The sequence below is a fragment of the Cydia strobilella genome, chromosome 2 (genome assembly GCF_947568885.1).
Source record: "Cydia strobilella chromosome 2, ilCydStro3.1, whole genome shotgun sequence".
Lineage (NCBI taxonomy): Eukaryota > Metazoa > Arthropoda > Insecta > Lepidoptera > Tortricidae > Cydia > Cydia strobilella.
In genome coordinates this window covers 29098796-29120781 of record NC_086042.1, presented here as the reverse complement: position 1 = coordinate 29120781, position 21986 = coordinate 29098796, and the positions used below count along the sequence as shown (strand labels likewise).

Here is a 21986-nt window from a genome sequence, read left to right as displayed (position 1 = left end):
TTAAGATTGTTTTTTCTTCTTTTTTTGTTTTTAGTATCACATAATAAATAACCGTGTAAAGTTGGATTAAAAGTCCGAGTTAGAGGTTACTTTGGGAATTAATTGTATAGAGTGAAGTGTCATAATTCGTGTATCGGAAGCTATGATATTAAAGATAATATAGTCAAGAACTACATATATTTTTTCCACGTCTACGAATATCAACGCCTCTTAGAAAAACAGGATCATATAAGGAGATTTTTCGCCTTCTGGCTCAGGGAACCGCCAACAAAAAACTGTACGAGCAAAATGGCGTCTCATCTCGGTACTTACGTGCTTTTATAAACAAAATTTTGTGTTTTATCATAACTTACACATGATTGATTATTACAGATGATTGATGTTTGTGATTTCTTTGTTTCTTTAAAAAATTCTTTGTAGTTTTACATGTATGTAAAATGTATAATTTTGGTGCAATAAAGAATATTTAGTTACTTACTTACATTCGTTGTTAGATAACGGAAGTTTTAGGTGAAAAAAGTCAAAAATTCAAAAGCATTTATTTGTCCAACATAGGTATATACATACAAATTTCTGTAAATTTGTATGGACGTGGGGTACTCTCTCTCTGTAGCTGACTGATAAATAAGTTCCTTTGAATGTGTGTCTTCTTGATTTATTCACTTTTAGATGGTTGGTCGATTACTTATGTCTACATAATTAACTTCACTTATTGAAAATGAAATCTTATAATTATTTTCATAGACTTATCCAACTTTGGACACTTTGATATTTCCTTAAATAAAAACACAAAACCTATTTTTCAAATTGTGGAACATAATAGAATCAGGCGTTTTTTAGGGTTCCGTCCGTACCCAAAGGGTAAAAACGGGACCCTATTACTAAGACTCCGCTGTCAGTCTGTCCGGCTGTCCATCTATCTGTCTGTCATCAGGCTGTATCTCATGAACCGTGATAGATAGACAGTTGAAATTTTCACAGATGATGTATTTCTGTTGCCGCTATAACAACAAATACTAAAAAGTACGGAACCCTCGGTGGGCGAGTCCGACTCGCACTTTGCCGGTTTTTTACGGAAACACATATTCATTATAACAAATCTGATATAATACTTACCTTAATAACATATACTTACCGAAATAATAACGTGCCAGTAAATCAGTGCTACGTACATGACTTGCGTATTTTTTGCATGCAATTAATGTTGCCAACCTCCCACCGCATTTATTTTCGTGGGGACAACACAGTCATACACAAAAAGCAAATCCTTTATCAGTATTAGTCGCTCCCCTGCGCACTCTTATCGTGCGCACTGCTACCAGCGCTAAGTGGCGCTAGATGTAGTTAGCGGCACTCAGTTAGATTACTCCTTTGATACAGTTATCGCTCGCTTGTTTGCTAAACTGCGTTTTGAGCCCTGAGGTAGAGCCCCAGTGACAGCGAGCGTGTTTATTTTTAGGGTTCCGTACCATAAAGGATAAAAACGGGACCCTATTAAATAAATATCCTTTATCAGTATTAGTCGCTCCCCTGCGCACTCTTATCGTGCACACTGCTACCAGCGCGCTACTTACACTAGATGTAGTTAGCGGCACTCAATTAGATTACTCCTTTGATACAGTTATCGCTCGCTTGTTTGCTAAACTGCGTTTTGAGCCCTGAGGTAGAGCCCCAGTGACAGCGAGCGTGTTTATTTTTAGGGTTCCGTGCCATAAAGGGTAAAAACGGGACCCTATTAAATAAATATCCTTTATCAGTATTAGTCGCTCCCCTGTGCACTCTTATCGGGCGCACTGCTACCAGTGCGCTACTTACACTAAATGTAGTTAGCGGCACTCAATTAGATTACTCCTTTGATACAGTTATCGTTCGCTTGTTTGCTAAACTGCGTTTTGAGCCCTGAGGTAGAGCCCCAGTGACAGCGAGCGTGTTTATTTTTAGGGTTCCGTGCCATAAAGGGTAAAAACGGGACCCTATTAAATAAATATCCTTTATCAGTATTAGTCGCTCCCCTGTGCACTCTTATCGGGCGCACTGCTACCAGCGCGCTACTTACACTAAATGTAGTTAGCGGCACTCAATTAGATTACTCCTTTGATACAGTTATCGTTCGCTTGTTTGCTAAACTGCGTTTTGAGCCCTGAGGTAGAGCCCCAGTGACAGCGAGCGTGTTTATTTTTAGGGTTCCGTACCATAAAGGGTAAAAACGGGACCCTATTAAATAAATATCCTTTATCAGTATTAGTCGCTCCCCTCCGCACTCTTATCGTGCGCACTGCTACCAGCGCGCCACTTACACTAGCTGTAGTTAGCGGCACTCAGTTAGATTACTCCTTTGATACAGTTATCGCTCGCTTGTTTGCTAAACTGCGTTTTGAGCCCTGAGGTAGAGCCCCAGTGACAGCGAGCGTGTTTATTTTTAGGGTTCCGTACCATAAAGGGTAAAAACGGGACCCTATTAAATAAATATCCTTTATCAGTATTAGTCGCTCCCCTGCGCACTCTTATCGTGCGCACTGCTACCAGCGCGCTACTTACACTAGATGTAGTTAGCGGCACTCAATTAGATTACTCCTTTGATACAGTTATCGCTCGCTTGTTTGCTAAACTGCGTTTTGAGCCCTGAAGTAGAGCCCCAGTGACAGCGAGCGTGTTTATTTTTAGGGTTCCGTATCATAAAGGGTAAAAACGGGACCCTATTAAATAAATATCCTTGATCAGTATTAGTCGCTCCCCTGCGCACTCTTATCGTGCGCACTGCTACCAGCGCGCCACTTACACTAGCTGTAGTTAGCGGCACTCAATTAGATTACTCCTTTGATACAGTTATCGCTCGCTTGTTTGCTAAACTGCGTTTTGAGCCCTGAAGTAGAGCCCCAGTGATAGCGAGCGTGTTTATTTTTAGGGTTCGGTTTAAAGAAATTTATTGTCTAAGAAATTACAGAAATTTCACTTATAAGACAACTTATAAATAGCTAACTTAAAGTAATTATTTACAAATAACGCAATTAGTCGCTCCCCTGCGCACTCTTATCGTGCGCACTGCTACCAGCGCGCCACTTACAATAGCTGTAGTTAGCGGCACTCAGTTAGATAACTCCTTTGATACGGTTATCGCTCGCTTGTTTGCTAAACTGCGTTTTGAGCCCCTGAGGTTGGGCCCCAGTAACAGCGAGTGTGTTTATTTTTAGGGACCCTATTACCACTAAGACTCCACTGTATGTCTGTCTGTCCGTCTGTCTATCACCAGGCTGTATCTCATGAACCATGAACCGTGATATTTCAGTTGCTGCTACAATAACAAATACGAAAAAGTACAGAACCCCCGGTGGGCGAGTCCGACTCTCACTTGTCCGATTTTTTACACCCATTGTGACAGAAAAAAAAACTCCTACTTCCAAATCTTCAGAAAATTCGCTTTTATACAGTGTTTAAATCCAATACGTGCAATAAATTAAACCAGATATAGAATTTATGTGTCTACTCATTCATTTAGAAGTTTTTTTAAAGTTACAATTAAATACGATCCCGTATTTTTTTTTTATATTTACCGAGCAGCAATGTACTGCAAACATTAAAAGACATAAGATGACATGACACTCGTATGCTTTCAAGCATGGAGACTGTATAAAGGAGCCAAATCTCTATGTATGAAAAGTGTCCATCAAAAAACAGTAATTAGGCGGCGCCACCATACACCGAAATACTACCAAAAACAACCTACGTAATTTGGTCGGGTTATTTGTTGCCTTATATGGTTCATGTTATACTCATGTCCCAGAGCCTAACTAGCGCCACCGGAGAGATTAGGAACTATTATTTAAAGCTTAACGCGGTCACTTTTACAACAATTCTGCCATAAGAGATTGCGATCCTTTCTATACCATCCATACTTTCAAGTACGTACGCACTAATTACATTGACATTATTAAGAGACTAAGTAATTGACTTTAAGCTTAGAAAAATTTAAAAGTGGAAAAATTACTGCCTTGGGTGAGACTTGAACTCACGGCCTCTGGAGTTCAAGTCTCACCCAAGGCAGTAATTTTTCCACTTTTAAATTTTTCTAAGCCTAATAGCATCGATCGCAGACGTTTCTGCTTGTTAAAAATTAATTAACTTTAGTTTGAATTGATATTTTGCAGTTAGATGTAATTTATAATTGTTGATGTGTTTTTTTGCTTGTATGTAAATTCCATGTTGACGCGTAAAAGTGCCTTTGTGGCCTATTTGCTGAATAAATGATAAAGTTTGAAGACATTATATCGTTTCGTTCTAAAAATAACAGGAAATATAATAGCTATGTGAGATTTTTAATTTGTAATTGCTTCAATTATTGAGGCGTCAACTCGCATATAGCAATCTGTGCAGCAATCAAATATTCTAACCTATCAATTAACAGCATGTTATTATCGAAAATTAACGCCGTGGCTATTGTAGTAAGTATCATATTAACCATTTTCACCTAAAAACTGACCTCTATCAAAAATATCATCATTTAAGAAGGTGTAATTTACCTGTATTGTCAATTTGTCTAATAAGTGTATCTTGTCGGTAAAAATGTTCAATAATTGATGTTAAAACACGTATTAATTTATACGCCCCGTTTGTTACGAAATGTTACTGAAAGTAAATTCTTTGACTACCTACTTCACATTTGCATAGGGCAAATTACTAAGGTAGTCTTCCGAAATAGTTATTTACGATACAAGTGCGGAAAAGAAAAATATTCGCACGTGTATCGTACAACGTTTTACAGTACATATGGCCCTTTAAACTTTCGACATATGCACGAAAAGTGCTCTTTACGCACTAGGGCGAGAAAGTTGCACCATATGTACTGTAAAATACGTTTTTTCCATTTAATATAATCCGACTAAATACTAAATCTAAAAATAAATAAAACTAATCTTAACGTAATTAACTAAAATTTCTTGAAATTAATTATTATTAATAAGGTACGAAATGACGCTGGAATTTAATTCCTTGACCGCACTTATATTGTTTTCCTAAGTTTTTGGTTCGCCCTACGGTCTACAACGTTTGACGGATTCAATGTATGAGGTGTCATTAGATTTGCCTCACAGGTTTTTTAAGTAATGTCAACGGGCAATGCAAAAGAGGCACTTAGTAAACAATTTATTTACAAAGTGACCCATTCATTCCATTTGATCCATAAGTTCATTTAACCTTATAAGAAACTCTGCAACAAGAGTAAGCCTAAATGTTAATAATATTTTTCCCTTTTTACCTTAATATGCAGATGTCGCTAGTGACGTCGTCACAGTTGCAATTACTAAATTCGCGTTGATAGACGGATGGTCAGCTGGCGCAATTGGTAACGCATTGGACCGGCAATCCAAGTGGGTTCGAGTCCCACTACGTTGACCAGAGTCTTCTTCTTCTTCTTCTTCTTCTTCTTCTTCTTCCCAGACCTTATCCCATTTACTTGGGGTCGGCCCTCCCTGTCCTCTTCTTCAGAGAGAGAGATAGAGTTGATCATCGTTGATTTTTTCATTGTGATTGACATCTGTATATACAGTTTATAGAAGAGTAAGCATGTCCTTTTGGATTTATATCATATTTAGTTCATATTAAATATATTAGTGACGGGTCACTCACGTATTTTAAGTCGAAAACGCTCGACATGTTTCACTTCGTACCGAGTAGCGTCATCAGGAGCTTGCGTCGACGGTGACGGTACGGAGTGAAACATGTTGAAAGAAAGAAAAGAAAGAAAATACATTTATTTGACGCCACAACATAGTACATAAAAAAGAAAAGCATGCAGACAAAAAAACATTTGGACGCCAAAAAGGATCTCCACTCAGCATAGTGCCGCGGCAAACCGTGGCGCTGGTTTTCTGTGATGTGTGTCATGTCGAGCGTTTTCGACTTAAAATACGTGAGTGACTCGTTATTAATATGTCTGTGTCTCACGGAAGTTTTATTATTAAAATATTTATTTCACTTTAACGCTTAACAAACAAAGCTCACTTTTTAATAAATTCCAAACAGGAAACAAGTTATTTTGAGTAATTACTCCCAAAATAAAAATTTGAGTAAATTCCGACGATAGCAATAAATCGGACGGCACGGACACATAATAAATATTTTCGAACGTAAACATTATGGCGTGCTGAAAATTACTTCATTTCAAGCGTTAATTTATGGTTTTGTTTATTCGCTTTATTGCTATATAATAAATGCTGAGTTTACACTTAATATTTGAACGTCAACTGAGAGTCCTTTTATTGGATAATCCACTTTATTCTGTAAATGAGTATATGACCTCGACACTAGAAATAGAAACTTGACATGTTCTCATTTATTGATTCTTAACGAAATGTGTATATTAGTAGGCTAGGAAATGAATGCCCAAAAAAAGTTATAGAGGGAAATGCTTGGAACACAATTTTTGACTTCGTACCTTTGTTTGGACTAGACCCCGGCCGTAACGCCTTAGTCAACGCTATGTACTCCTTAATTGTCGTATTGTATCAGGTGAAGTACTTTTTTTTTTTTTTATACTTTGACACAATTGTAATGCAACATATGTAATACATACGACGTGGCTGTACTTAATAAATAAAATAGCTAATATGTAGCTACTGGTGAGAACCTGTAATTGGCTTTTTGTATCATATTTATAAAACCTATAGACATGTTAACAGCTGTTGGATCTTCGAATAATAATAAATAATAATAAATAAATAAATAAAATAAAATATAAAATAAACCGGCCAAGTGCGAGTCGGACTCGCGCACCGAGGGTTCCGTACTTTTTAGTATTTGTTGTTATAGCGGCAACATACATCATCTGTGAAAATTTCAACTGTCTAACTATCACGGTTCATGAGTGCCTGGTGACAGACAGACAAACGGGCAGGCGGACGGCGAGGTCTTAGTAATAGGGTCCCGTTATTACCCTTTGGGTTCGGAACCCTAAAAAGCGACTATGAACAGAGCGCCCGCTAAGCAGGTTCCCGGCACATTTATTTTATGCTCGCTCTTACTGCAACCCAACCTCGCTGAGTCATCGGGTCTGCTAATGTTACCCGTTTTTGTGTACATTGCAAACCTAACAACCAAAAACGTCGTAAATCCACCATAATATCATATCACTTACGCCCTTTTAAACTCTCCCATAAACACTTACAAGTAACTCAGCAAAAACGACTTATAAATAACTAAATGTTATGGCACTTACGCGTTTTTAACAGTAAATACTCTATTCGAAACAGTTCATTTTGTGCTATTTACTTAAGCAATTTTCAAGTGCTTACTGACCGCAGTTGTCTCTTTTATACTGTAGTAGATAGAGAGGGATGGACAAAGAGGGTAGAAAGTTTATATGGGTCAATAGAATTTAATAAGGGTTAAGTTAATTTCCTTGTTAGGTAATTGAGCGGAAATGTTAGAAAGTATTGACGCGTAACTTACTTTCTATGCATTTCGTCTCGCTCGTACTGACGTAGTGCGAGCGAGATGTATAGAAAGTAAATTACGTAGACGTTAATGTCAGTTTGACACTGTCAGTGACTCATGGTACGGGTACAGGGCTAGTTGTATATCGTAGTCAATCAGATCAGCCAATTTAGTCACAAGTGTCACAACAAGTGTGTAATTTTAATTTAATCGTTATGTTGTATCTTCTTGCTGTGTACCTTTTTCTTATTTAACTATTTGTTCATTGTATGTTATTGTATGTATCTTTTTTTTTCTTGTCTGTTGCCTTCCGCGATTTTTCATACCTGATGGTCTCATCGGAAGATCAGCGCTGGAAGTCACCAGCAACATGCTGAGATGACGCCATTTCGTGGCACTTTAATTATTTATTTTATGTTTTCTTTTATATTATGTAATGTATTGTTTGTTTGTGCTTACGAATAAAATTTTATTCTATTCTATTCTAATACAGCGGATGATAAATCGACGCCTAACAAGAATCAGAATCGGAATATTTTTATTTGTGAAAACATAGGTACAATAAAATTGTGGTGTTAAATTATGTACAGTACAGGTTTCTCTATGTTTTACCCGTAGGTATGCAAATTTTTGATCGCAGGGAGCATGCATCTTAACTATAGGGTAGCAATTTATATACAACATAAATTACACCAAGTTAAATAAGTGATGCTAGGACAGGAGTCACGAATCATAAATCAGGAATCATATATTATTATGTAATTCGTTTTAAATGTTTTAACCTTATATGGAAATATTTTCTGGATTAAATAATTTCATTCATTCATTCATTCATTCATTCATTCAGTATTACAAGTCGCGTCGATACGTCGCGCGGCGGCGCTAGTATGGATGGTATAGAAAGGATCGCAATCTCTTATGGCAGAATTGTTGTAAAAGTGACCGCGTTAAGCTTTAAATAATAGTTCCTAATCTCTCCGGTGGCGCTAGTTAGGCTCTGGGATATGAGTATAACATGAACCATATAAGGCAACAAATAACCCGACCAAATTACGTAGGTTGTTTTTGGTAGTATTTCGGTGTATGGTGGCGCCGCCTAATTACTGTTTTTTGATGGACACTTTTCATACATAGAGATTTGGTTCCTTTATACAGTCTCCATGGGCGCTAGGCCGGATTCAGTGTGAAACAAATGACTGTTATAAGAGCTCAGTTCAAATAATTCTATCTAACTGTCGCCGCTAGTGACGTACCTAACACAATTTAATACACAAAATAATACATCAGCCTTATTTATGAATTAGATTAGACAATATTTGATAATATCAGGGGAGCTTTATTTGAAGGATTAGACGAACTTAAATACCTACCCTTAGTTTAACTTTCCCACTACATTTTTAATCACACGACACGAAACACACAAAGTTTAAGAAACACGACAATGGTCGAATTTACTCTTGTGAGACAAGTAACATTAAATAATTTCACGGTTTGCTTGAGAAAGGAGACCTAGGCTTACCGAATCATGTCGCGCGAGTGACTGAAACAAGTGTCTAAACCGTGAAATTATTTAACGACAATGGTCACAAAATACCGACACAGAACTCATTTCCTATCAAAAGTTACCTCAAATTCCTTTAAATCTTGTGACAATTGTCATTAGCTTCGCAAAATAAGTATTTATTTATTTATTTGTTTTTATATAATGGAGTTTTTTTAAGATTAAAATGTTGGTGGCAAACGAGATCCGATGGTAAGCGGTTACCGTACCCTATGGAGGCTTTTTTTTTCGACAAAATTGTCGCACCTGTCACTGTGGTGAAATAGGGACCAGGGCAAGTTGAATTTAGTAGTTAATCAGATCAGCCAATTTAGGCACAACGGTCGATAAATCGGCGCCTAATAAGTCGTGTCGCGTCGATACGTCGCGCGGCGTGAGGCTGGAATTCAGTGTGACACAAATGACTGTTAACAGCACGTCGCTAGTGATGTGCCCGTGATCGATAAATGCGGGGAATTTATGGTAATAGGTAAGAATGTAGAAATAAATAATAATATTAGGTAAATTATTATTTTGTTAAAATAAAAGCAGTTTGCAGAATGTTACATTTTATTATGGTTTGTGCACAAATGTACTAGATAAATGTGGAAGAGCGGGGCTTGCTGTCACAGTATTATACATACTTACTAGGAAGTCCCAACCATGAGTTTTATGTTGTACTGTTTAACGAAATAAATGCTTTTTGATTTTGATTTTTGGAATGAAATTAATTTTTAACGGCGTCCTAGTCGGTATTGGTCCCGGTTTCAAATCCTGGTAAGGGCATTTAAAGAAAAGTACCTACTTTATGTAATTGCATGAATTCTATAGTAATTTAAATTGTATTTTTTTTCGTATTAACTCGTAATGCATGTTAATTATAAGATGTATTGTTTGTAATTGTAATATTATATTACATTAACATGACACTCTTGACATTAAATTGTCATAGAAACTTGACATTAAGGATGACATTGATATACAAATAAATGGCATGCAGAATTAGCTTCGGCCGAGTCTAGCTGCTACAATAGCTATTTATACAACAAGTGCGGAAAGTGTATGATTTCCGACGAGTTGAATTTTAATCAAGAGCGAGCAAAGCGAGCGAGTGTATAAAGGAATACGAGTCGTAAATCATCTTTACGCACGTGTATCATACAATGTTTTATTTACTTATTTAATCTTTATTGCACAAAAGAAAATACAAATGTACAAAAGGCGGACTTAATGCTACAAGGCATTCTCTACCAGTCAACCTTCGGGCAAAGCAGATAACTTGTAGGCGGTGCAACATCACGTTGTAATTACAAAACAAAGTAGGTATTTTACACAACTCATACACTTACTACTTTTACTATGCATTGTGCGAGTAAATAAAAAAACATATCATGGCAAATTAGTTTAATCATTAAAAGGAGTGTTTTAAATCGACACGAGTTGCGAATTATCTATTCGCACGTGTATCGTACAACGTTTTACAGCACATATGGCCCTTTAAACTTTCGACATATGCACGAATAGTGCTCTTTTCCGCACTCGTGGGAGAAAGTAGCAAAGCAAAGTAGTACTTTCCGCATGATATGGCTCCGTAGGAAACGCACTTTTCGAGCACATGCATTGTAAAAACTTTTTACTTTTACCTAATATACATCGCCCCATCCCTATTCCTCGTGGAATTCGAAAAAAGAACACCGTATTTTTCTCCTGCCAGCCTCATTTCGACGAGCAAACAAGTGCGAACCGGGCCACTTGTGTTTTTCCCGCTTTTTTATCGTCAAAAGATTTTTTTCTTAAAACGTTTCTTTTGTGCGGCATGAGCGTTTCGTATTGTGTCTCTCGTAATGCGTTGGAATATCGTTGTGATGGATTTTTAGGTATCAAAAAATACATTGAATACGTATAACGTTAACATTCGGATTCAGATTGCACCAATGTTATTGCAGCGCGACATTATTGTTTTGCGATCGCGATTTTGAAATCTATATATATATTACGCGAGGCCGATTTTTGTTCATCCCATCAGATCTACAGTTATGGTCCGATTTTAATAAATTATATGTCATTTGATTCGTCTCATGCTACAGATTTGCAATAAGCTCTTAGTTTTTTGATTTTTTCCCGAAATAGTACTAAAAAGTTAATTTGAAAAAATGTACCACGTGACCTTTGTTCTGACTTGAGATTGAATTGAACTCAAACCTATATATGTAAGGTATGTAAGGTATCCAATCCATTCAAATATTTGTTTTGAGACTGTAACATGCATACACCACACTAAAAATTATATTAAAATACCATAAAATTTTATTATTGTGTTTGACAACATGTCAGACATGTGTCATCCACATCGTACTCATTTAATTTAATGTAGAAACTTCGTGCCGCAGTACAGCCCAGAGTACACTCTTTGATAGAGAAAGATAGTCTTATTGCGATTCCTATAAGAGGAAAGAGAAAATAGTGCGATGCTTTGTCTTTATCACCGACCGGGCATTTTTTCATGGTCGGGTTATGGCAATGGCGAAATATCGAAATTTATACGAGTGAAAGAGAAAAAGGATTATGCTGGCATACATTAAACTGTGAATACAATAATATGTCTTTCTCTTATGTCTATAACTACTTGTACATACTATGTCTATGACTACAGCAGTAATGCTGCCGACTGCATTACTGCAACAACCGTCAAGTTTAATGCAAACGTCTTGATAAAATTATCTTTTAGTATAGGGGTGCGACATTTTTGACATTTTCGGCAGCAATGTCGAGCCGCAATACTTAGTATGAATCTGTGTGGTTTTTTACGATGCTTTTCTGGTTATGTTGGTAGCATTGAAAAGTAATATTGATTTGTTAGGAAGTATATTTGTCGTAAAAAAGTAGAAAATTAATTTTAAATTATTTTTTTTATTTTTTTACAAAATAGCGAAGAAAAAACCACATCTTCAAAATATCCTCCTTTAGCTATGAATTACATAACGCATATGTACGTGAAAATTATTGACAAAATGTAGCAGGAAAAATACGGTACTATAAATAATAGTGGTGGTAATATGTAGCAGTAATAAACAGTTTGTATGATTGACTGGTAGATAATGCCTTAAGACCGCCATTTGTAATTAACTCCTCGTTTAAATGAATAAATAAGTTATTGGGCCAGCCCGTAAAGAGTTAACGAAGGTTATCCCTGGAAGCGATCCAATTAAGAAAATTTAAAATAGACAGAAGAATTCAATTTAGAGTTCTGCTTTTAAATCAAAGAGTTTTGTAAAAGTGGGTTAATATTATTCAATAAAAGAACGTCTTGAAAGAGCCTGGGGTTTTATGGTAATCCCTTGCAATATGGTTACTTTAAGGTGCCGTTCAGATTCAGACTAAACTAGCATTACTGCTCCAGTAATGCTGCCGAATGCATTACTGTTATTTACTGCATACTGCAAATGTCAAGAAATCCAAGCCAAATCACAAATTTTAACTTTTGCGGCAGTAATGCTGTCGGTAGTTATGCTGCAATAATGCTGCAGGAATCGTCGTAAGGTCCTTTTATCGAGGCATTTATATTAAATTTGACGTCTCCTGCAGTAATTGAATTGAATTGAAATTCTTTATTTCGAACTTGACGTCCATAGGGTTAGGTCATACAATAACTTAATCTAGAGTTAGTATTACAATTAATTAGACAAAACAAACAGAACAAAACATTACATAACAGAACATTACATTTATAAGTTTCGCGGCGGAGCAGCAACAGGTGCGTGTAGCTGCATGTACCGCTTGACTAGGGGCGAGTCCCAACGCTGCGCCAGCTTACTTAGGATGCTGTTCGTGCTGTTTCGGCTGCGATTGAGGAGTGACGCGCATCGCTTCCTCATGATGGCATAAAAACAGTCTGTTTGAGCCTCAGCAAACATCGCTGAGGCACTACAATACCGCGGCAACCTGAACAGCATCCTAAATGCATCATTGTATTGAACACGCAGAGCGCCGTACGCCCTCTGCGTAAAGTTAGCCCACAGACAATGCATTGGACAGCATTACTGCCAGTTGTATTGCATTGCGATATTACTGCTAGCTGCATTCTTGCCGCATCGACGTTGCTGCCGGGAATTGTGACATTTTCGGCAGTAATGCAATCGGAAGTAATGTCACGCAGCATTACTGCGGCAGTAATGCAGGTGTATTCTAAATCCGAACGGGACGTTTATGGTAATCCGTTGCAATAAGGTTATTTTTACTTTATTCGAGTTAAAATTAAAAATGCCTTGGTGTGTGTAAAAATAAAATTAGTAGAGCAACGCCAACTTAACTAAGCTTAACTTAGCTTAAGTTGTTAAGGAAATAATATACAGCCAACAACTAAAACTAGTCGTTTTAATGATTCACTGTTAGTTTCACTAGACTTATATCAAAGATAGATATAACTCCGTAATAGATGGATACAGTCTAAGGAAAAAACGTGCCTCGAAAATCAAGAAAATTTAATTCTCGTTCAGAGGGCGCTACTAGTTTTGGCCTACAGTCGTATAGATGGTGTTGACGGTTTCGTTTGTTATTTAACAATTTTAACGCATATCAGTGAAAGAACATGGGTCAAAATCATAAAAATAATTAATGCAAATAAAAAAAATCATTTATCTATATTTAAATACATTCTATCGTATTTTTATAAATCTTCATTTTTAGTTTTAAAGTGTGTCGACAGATGGCAGTGAATTTACTGGGGTTACAAAATTTACTATGACAGTACCGCTCTAGTATAAGTTACTCTATGCTTATATTGACCGGGATATAGACCGTGATTACCTTTTGTATTGTTTTTGAGCTCCCGATATTTCGACGCAACTGATGCATCTTGTTCACGTGTAAACCGAACTGAATGTGAGCGCAGTCTATACAACTTTGACACCCACCCGCTATCTTCAGTTTACCCGTGAACAAGATGATTGAACACAATGTTATTTTGTGGCATCTAAAGAGGCCCACTGACTATCAGTGCGCCGGACGATATCGGCCTGTCAGTTGTTCGGAACTGTCAAATTTTTGTTCTAACTGACAGGCCGATATCGTCCGGCGGACTGATAGTCAGTGGGCCCCTTAAACCTTAGCCTTTGTGTTCGAGAATTCGGAAATATCGGCGTGATTCGGGAAATGAATTAGAGATTCACTAGACAGGAAATAGTAAATATATGTGACGTCCCACGGGTAAAGTACCTTATGGCGGTTGGCGCTTACGCTAATACGCCGCTCCAATGAATATTGGATGGCCGCCATAAGGTACCTTTTGCCGTGGAATGTCACATATCTTTACTATTTCATGTCTAGTGAATCTCTAATTCATTTCGTGGAATGTCACATATCTTTGCTATTTCATATCTAGTGAATCTCTAATTCATTTCGTGGGACGTCACATATCTTTGCTATTTCATATCTAGTGAATCTCTAATTCATTTCGTGGAATGTCACATCTTTACTATTTCATATCTAGTGAATCTCTAATTCATTTCATGGAACGTCACATATCTTTGCTATTTCATTTCTAGTGAATCTCTAATTCATTTCGTGGGACGTCACATATCTTTGCTATTTCATATCTAGTGAATATCTAATTTATTTCTCGAATCGCGCTGTCTGCCGCTGGACTGTATGATGGACATCTTAGAATGTGCCATAAACAGACCACAATTTTGATTGATCTGCGTACCCCTTTCGTTTGAAGTTGTTAACTTTACCCTTTGTCACGCCAGCGTACATTGTAGAGCTAATATCACAATGTAGAGCTCCCTAGAGGACCGTAACTTGGGTTTACTGCTGATTATAAAACAACTTACAATTCTGTAGGGCTTACGAATGTGTAATGATATTCAAATAATACTTATGTTTACTTTAGAATTAATACACATCTAACATTAACAATTTTTTATTCGAGAGTGAAATCGTACCCAGGATGCAGTGACGTCAGCGACGTCATAATGACGTAATAATGATGTCATTATGAAGTCATAATGACGTAATAATGACGTCATTTCTGGGTAAACTAGATTAAATCGCATCATCCTAGATCGCATCGGCACTTATTATCAGGTGAGATTGCGGTTAAATGCTGGCCTTTTTCTAAAAAAAATGTACATACTAGCTCCGCCCGCGACTTCGTCTGTGTGGAATGATGATGATGATTGATAAAAACTATCCCATGCCCTTCCCCTGGCCTCAAACTATGTCCATACCAAATTTGTTGTGTCCATACCAAATGTGAAGAGGTAACAGACAGACATAATTACATTAGAGGGATTATATAAAATTCAAACTGTACTCGTAATGTTGGTTGCATAATTGGATTAATTATGTCAAATGTGCATCAATTAATAGGCAATTAAGGCTGTTTAAAATAATAAAGGTGCGACCACACCGCTGCTAAAAAACGGTGACGGTATGGAATCGCAGTGACGCACCGTAAGTGTACCGTTTTTAGGGTTCCGTACGCAAAGGGTAAAAACGAGACCCTATTACTAAGACTCCGCTGTCCGTCTGTCCTCTGTTCGTCTGTCTGTCACCAGGCTATATCTCATGAACCGTGATAGCTAGACAGTTGAAATTTTTACAGATGATGTATTTCTGTTGCCGCTATAACAACAAATACTAAAAAGTACGGAACCCTCAGTGGGCGAGTCCGACTCGCACTTGGCCGGTTTTTATCGCATGCTCTCCACACCGCTGCTTAAAGGGGCCCACTGATAAGTCCGCCGAACGATATCACTGATATCAGCCTGTCAGTTAGAACAAAAAATTTACAGTTTTGAACAACTGACAGGCCGATATTGTCCGGCGGACTGTGAATCAGTGGGCCCCTTAAAACACGCCGACGGTGCGACATCGAAGTGACGGGTCGTAAATGTCACGGCTTTATCGCATGCCCTCCTAGTAAAATCGTAAAGTTTACGGCACGTCACTGCGATTCCGTACCGTCAGCGTATTTTGAGCGGTGTGATCCGCAAAAAAACGGTACGATTACCGTGCGTCACTGCGATTCCGTCGCTGTTTTTTAAGCAGCGGCGTGGTCACACCTTAATTCCATCATTTAATGAGCTATTTTGGATTTTGACACAAAGAGTCATTGAAACCAGCTGGTCTGGCCGTGTGTGATACTAATATTAGAAATGTCTAATATTATGAGTGTGTCTGTCTGTCTGTCTGTCACCTCTTCACGCTTAAACAGCTGAACCGATTTATATTAAATCACATTTAGAAACAGGTCTATCGCGAATTTATTTTGTTACCTTTATTTACCGACGTTTCGACACAGGTTTCACTGGATGCGATACCCCCGCAAAAATAAATAAATTCGCGATAGACCCGTTTCTAAATGTGATTTAATATGTGTTCAAACCGCAAAAGTTTTAAATGTTATATTGTGAACCGATTTAGTTGAAATTTGGTATATAGTTTTAGTCCCGGAGAAGGACATAGGGTAGTTTTCATCCCAGAAGTCATCCTTTAAGGGGGTGAAAAGGGGGGTGAAAGTTTGTATGGGGAATCGATAAAAAGTAGATTGGATTAAAGAAAGATACCCAAATTACTAACTCCACGCAAACGAAGTCGCGGGCAAAAGCTTATACAACAACTTTACTTTACACAGCAACGGAACATATGTGCCATTTTCAACCAAAAGGGTACTTATTGTCGCTTGTCAGTAAGGCGCTATTTCCATATAGCTTCAATTAGAAATCAACCTTATCAACAAGCGACAATGTGGTACCTTTTGGTTGAAAACGTCACATATATTCATTGACAAATTTAGAGGAACGCAAAAAAAAGGTTCAATTACTGGATTAGTTTTCATTTCTAGAAATCGCAACACATTGAAATGGTTTACTGATGTTCACTTTCAGTTCCCAAACTATTTCTTGGGCGAAATTTTATTTCGCAAATTTACATAATCCAACTTTTTTTTTTTTTGACGCAGGGGTAAATGCATTTACGCATCTCGCCCCCCGGGCAATGGGGAAGCCCATTGGAGGGTGGTATGTGGGACTCGCTCCTCCCAAGGCTCCCTCTGTTAGTCAGAGAGAGAGGAGAATACCCACTAAAATCCCCTGCGGCGTTTCCGTCACCTGCCATTTGACGGGAGGCGCCATGTGATTGCTAGCATTCTAACCACGACGCCTAACCTTTTTTTTTTTTTTTGCCCAGGAAAAATCTTCGAAAGATTCCCCAGCGCTAGGGGGAGGCACTGAGGATATGTGAGATTTCTACTCACTAAAAAACCTGGGGTGTTCGTCTCTCTGCCTTTGGGGTGGAGTCACGGGCACGCGGCGTCACTCATCCGCAACCCCACCAGCAGCTGCCCGTTAGGGCCCATCACCGGGCGGATGTTTGCCCGAAACCACCATTAAGGGCATGTCCGAACACTTGACATGCCTTCCAACCCGAGGACCTCTTCCCTATGGGTGACAGACGCCCCCGTCTAACCTAATCCAACCTAGTACGTCATTTTCATTTCGCAAGTATGGGGTTGGGAAATGAAATGGTTGCGAAGTAAGGTTGTGCCAACGATTGGTTTGCCAAATGAAACTTTGGCGAAAAGTTGGTTGCCAAGTGAAAACTGCCGAAATAAATTTCGCCAAAAAGGAAGTACACCCATTGAAATATAGCGATATTCGTATGTAGGACTTCTATGTTTTAATAACAAAACTTCCGTGAGACACAGACATATTAAATATATTAATAACGGGTCACTCACGTGTTTTAAGTCGAAAACGCTCGACATGTTTCACTCCGTACCGAGGAGCGTCATCAGGAGCTTGCGTAGACGGTGACGGACCGGCGCAGTCTGCGCAAGCTCCTGATGACGCTCCTCGGTACGGAGTGAAACGTGTCGAGCGTTTTCGACTTAAAACACGTGAGTGACCCGTTATTAATATATTTAATATGACTTCTATGTTGTTTAAGTTCTTTGACTATTACTTATTGTGTTCAAATATGTAACTTCATACATTGAAATTTCAACGCACATTAACTTCGAACTCCTAAACTACTCACTTTCTTGATATTGTTAGACTTCTAACGTAAGCTTGATTTGTAACATGGAGACTATATAAAGGAGCCAAATCTCTATGTATGAAAAGTGTCCATCAAAAAACAGTAATTAGGAGGCGCCACCATACACCGAAATACTACCAAAAACAACCTACGTAATTTGGTCGGGTTATTTGTTGCCTTATATGGTTCATGTCCCACCCAGGTAGCAAAATGACGTAAAATGACGTCATTTTGCTACCTGGGCAGAGCCTAACTAGCGCCACCGGAGAGATTAGGAACTATTATTTAAAGCTGAAAGCGGTCAATTTTGCAACAATTCTGCCATAAGAGATTGGCATCCTTTCTATACCATCCATAGTTTGTAAGCGACTTACAAACCAAACTGTTTCAACTCCATTCAACTCCATTCCTGTTTGACTCGGCTTAACAAAGCCAGAGACACAACAGTGTACAATAATATACAATAGCGTACACTACCGTACACCGCATAACACTTAATTGTTCTATTGGCTACAAGGAACCTATATAGAAATCCTAAACTGTACAGGCTATTGCAAAAGCAGTCTTGTTTTAAATGCATTAGGTTTAAATTTCAACAATTTTAGTTGTGTTAAGAAATAGCTGTAAGTGGAAAAATAGTTCCATGTAAAATGCAATCTTATGATTTAGCATTTAAGTCTATTTTAGGTTGATGGCATTTTGAGTTGAGCTTTTCTTATACGAGTTTAAATATGGAATTGTCTTGCTACGAGATTGCTACGCGTGCTACGGCGTAGATCAAGCATTGTTGTGACTTTTAGATGAAATAAGACCATAATTCAACTAGGGAACAGATGAAATTATTTTATGAAAATATTTTGATTTGTGTTTTTTAGGGGGCCCACTGACTATCAGTCCGCCGGACGATATAGGCCTGTCAGTTTGTTCGGAACAGTCAATTTTTTTTTCTAACTGACAGGCCAGTACAGTACAGGCAGGACAGTAGTCATACAAAGGCGCCTGTAGTTAAAGGCGCCAGAGAATTTGGGACGGGTACCGCCGTGGCCGGGTGGTCTAGTGGTCAGGACGTTAGCCGCGTAAGCTGAAGACGCGGGTTCGATTCCCGCCTCGGCCGTCGGACCTGGTTACTTTCTTCAATGTAATGTATGATATCTATTTCAGTTTTAAAGACCATATTTATATCAATATAAGATTGAAAAGAGTATTGTTCTTGAATAATCTGTTGTCTGTTTTTTTTCTAGTTCGAAAGTTGAAATTTTTTAATGAATCTGGCAAGGGTAGTATGTAGCAAATCTCACTACTATAGTACGGTGACAGCTATCATTTCCCTAAAACCAAAATATGTCTTGAAATGACAGCTGTCACCGCATTCTATATGAAAAATACTATAAATAGCATAAATTTTAGGTCTGTGCTATAAATTGTAGATTTACACTGTAGGATTTCGAGTTTAATACGATAAAAAATCACCACTATTACTTCTTTTAATTTATAATTTTAAGTGTATGTTAGGATTACGTCTTATGTTGCGAAAATACCATTTAGTTGAGGTTATACCGTGCTTGCAGTTGCAGGCAGTTTTAGTTTTGCCAGTAGCCGCTGGCGCTAAGCTGCAAGCTGGTTTTTGACAGATGGTATGGTCGCATTCATAATTATTAATGAGGGCTATCGTTTTTTTGCTCACCAGTTGGCGCCTCTGTTAATGGTGGTCCAAAAGACTAAAGAACAGCTGTCAGTCATTGAAGTGACAAGTGACATTTGACATTTCAAACTATGGAAAAGACCACCATCTACACTAACGCCCCTAGCGGCGAATTCATACGCGTTAGCCCTCATTGTCTATGGATTTGTTTGTTTGTTTCTTGAATGTTTTTCTTTTTTTTTCTTGTATACTTGTTTTTTTATTTTTGTTTGTGCTCTTCATGTATATCTTTTTGGTTTGTTTGTATATAATTAGGTATTCTTTGTGTGTATTTTTGTAATGTTTTAATATGTATCTTTGTGTGTTATCTGTCGTGGCATCACCGAATGGGCCCTACGGAAGACCAGCGCTGGCTTTATAGCTAGCATTATGCTGAGTTGGGTCCATTTCGTGATGCACACTTGATGATCTCTTCTTTTCTTGCTGTTGTTGTCTGTACATGTTCGTACTTGTGTTGTGATCGTCACGAATAAATGTCTTTTATCTTTATCTTTATCTTTACCTGTTAATGTGGGTGTTTTAAATATGATGTCTTTCCATACTTTCGGATCAAGACCCACAACGCAAGCCTTATTATTGACCTTATTGGGCTTGGTCGATTTATGTAAAATTTTCCCATGATATTTATTTTTATTTATTTTGTCATTACTACATAGTATAAAACAAATTCGCTTTCTGCTGTCTGGATGGATGTCTGTCCCTATGTATGCTTAGATCTTTAAAACTACGCAACGGATTCTGATGAGGTTTTTTTAAATAGATAGAGTAATTCAAGGGGAAGGTTTATATGTATAAGACATCAGCATTGCACTCGTGCGAAGCCGGGGCGGGTCGCTAGTTTATTATAACTAGCAACTAAATGTGACGTTTTCAACCAAAAGGTACCACATTGTCGGTTGTCGATAAAGTTGATTTCAAATTTAAGGTACATGGAAATAGCGACTTATTGACAACCGACAATAAGTACCCTTTTGGTTGAGAATGGCACAAATGATGAAAATAATGGGGTTTCTTCGAAATATTAAATACTAGCTTTTGCCCGCGACTTCGTCTGCGTGGACTTAGTAACCGCAGCTAGAGTAAGAATAGCGCCTAGAGAAAATCTTATAGCAATTATTCAATTTGAGCATATTATGCACACAAATTAGCAGACACTTCATTAATTATCTCAATTCCACCCCGCTTTTTACTTTCTTAAGGGATGATTTTCGGGATAAAAACTATCCTATGTCCTTCACAGGGACTCAACCTATCTCTATGCCAAATTTAATCTAAATCGATTCAGCGGTTTAAGCGTGAAGAGGGAACACACAGACAGACAGACAGACAGACTTTCGCATTTATAATATTAGTATGGATGTAGTTGAAAAAGACATTTCAGTCTGTTTTATTCTACATTGTGAAATGAAAACACGATATTCATATTATAATTGAGAATATTTAATTTGTAGATAGAAATGTTGGTTCATTAATGTCGAAATACTGCTTTGTTCTGAAAATAACATATTTTATTTGCTTTCAGGTACGTATTTCATCAGGATAAATAATTATTGACAGGTAATGATAAGGTAAACGCTCCAATATTTCACATGATAACCAATAATTCACACTTCGTTTTTAGGGTTCCGTACCAAAAAGGTGCGACTCTGTCCGTCCTTCTGTCACATTGCTAAATATCTCGAGAACTACTTGAGCTATCGATTTTAAATTTGGAATAGTTATGAACAACGGTAACCCAGATATATTGAGTGTATTTTTTTAAATTAAATATGACAAATGCCCCATATGAAGGGGCAAAATTTGAAACTACTTATATTGACCGGGATATAGACCGTGATTACCTTTTGTATTATTACCAAGATTGGTAAGAGAAGCCGTTGAAATTCACAAATACAAAAATTTTAATCGTGAAGATGGGTTTAAACTGCCAAATGTGTGGAATCCTGTGATTTGTTTGTGTAAAAAACCAGTGATATCCGAATCAAACACGCGTAGTGACACCGTGAGTGTAGTGTGTTTGGACAGACCAACGATTGTGAACGCGACCGGACCAACAAGTGTGAATGCGACCGTTGGTAACGTTGAAAGTGAACGCAGCCGACGCGCAAGAATGAGGGTAGACAGAGCGCTGTCTACACAACTTTGACACCCACCCGCTATCTTCAGTCACCTGTGAACATGATGCATGTAACTGCGTCGAAATATCGAAAGCTCACAAATAATACAAAAGGTAATCACGGTCTATATCCCGGTCAATATAAGTCTAGTGAAACTAAC

General features: G+C 37.8%; 1 protein-coding gene and 1 non-coding gene across 2 annotated transcripts in view; both read left to right on the top strand.

Moving 5' to 3' along the window:
- The window catches only part of LOC134755156 (protein madd-4), a 504570-nt gene that overhangs the window by 52729 nt on the left and 429855 nt on the right, over positions 1–21986 (top strand). The gene's annotated exons all lie outside the window — the stretch shown is intronic.
- On the top strand, positions 19050–19121 carry Trnat-cgu (transfer RNA threonine (anticodon CGU)). Its single transcript has one exon. It is a non-coding gene; the product is annotated as a tRNA-Thr (tRNA).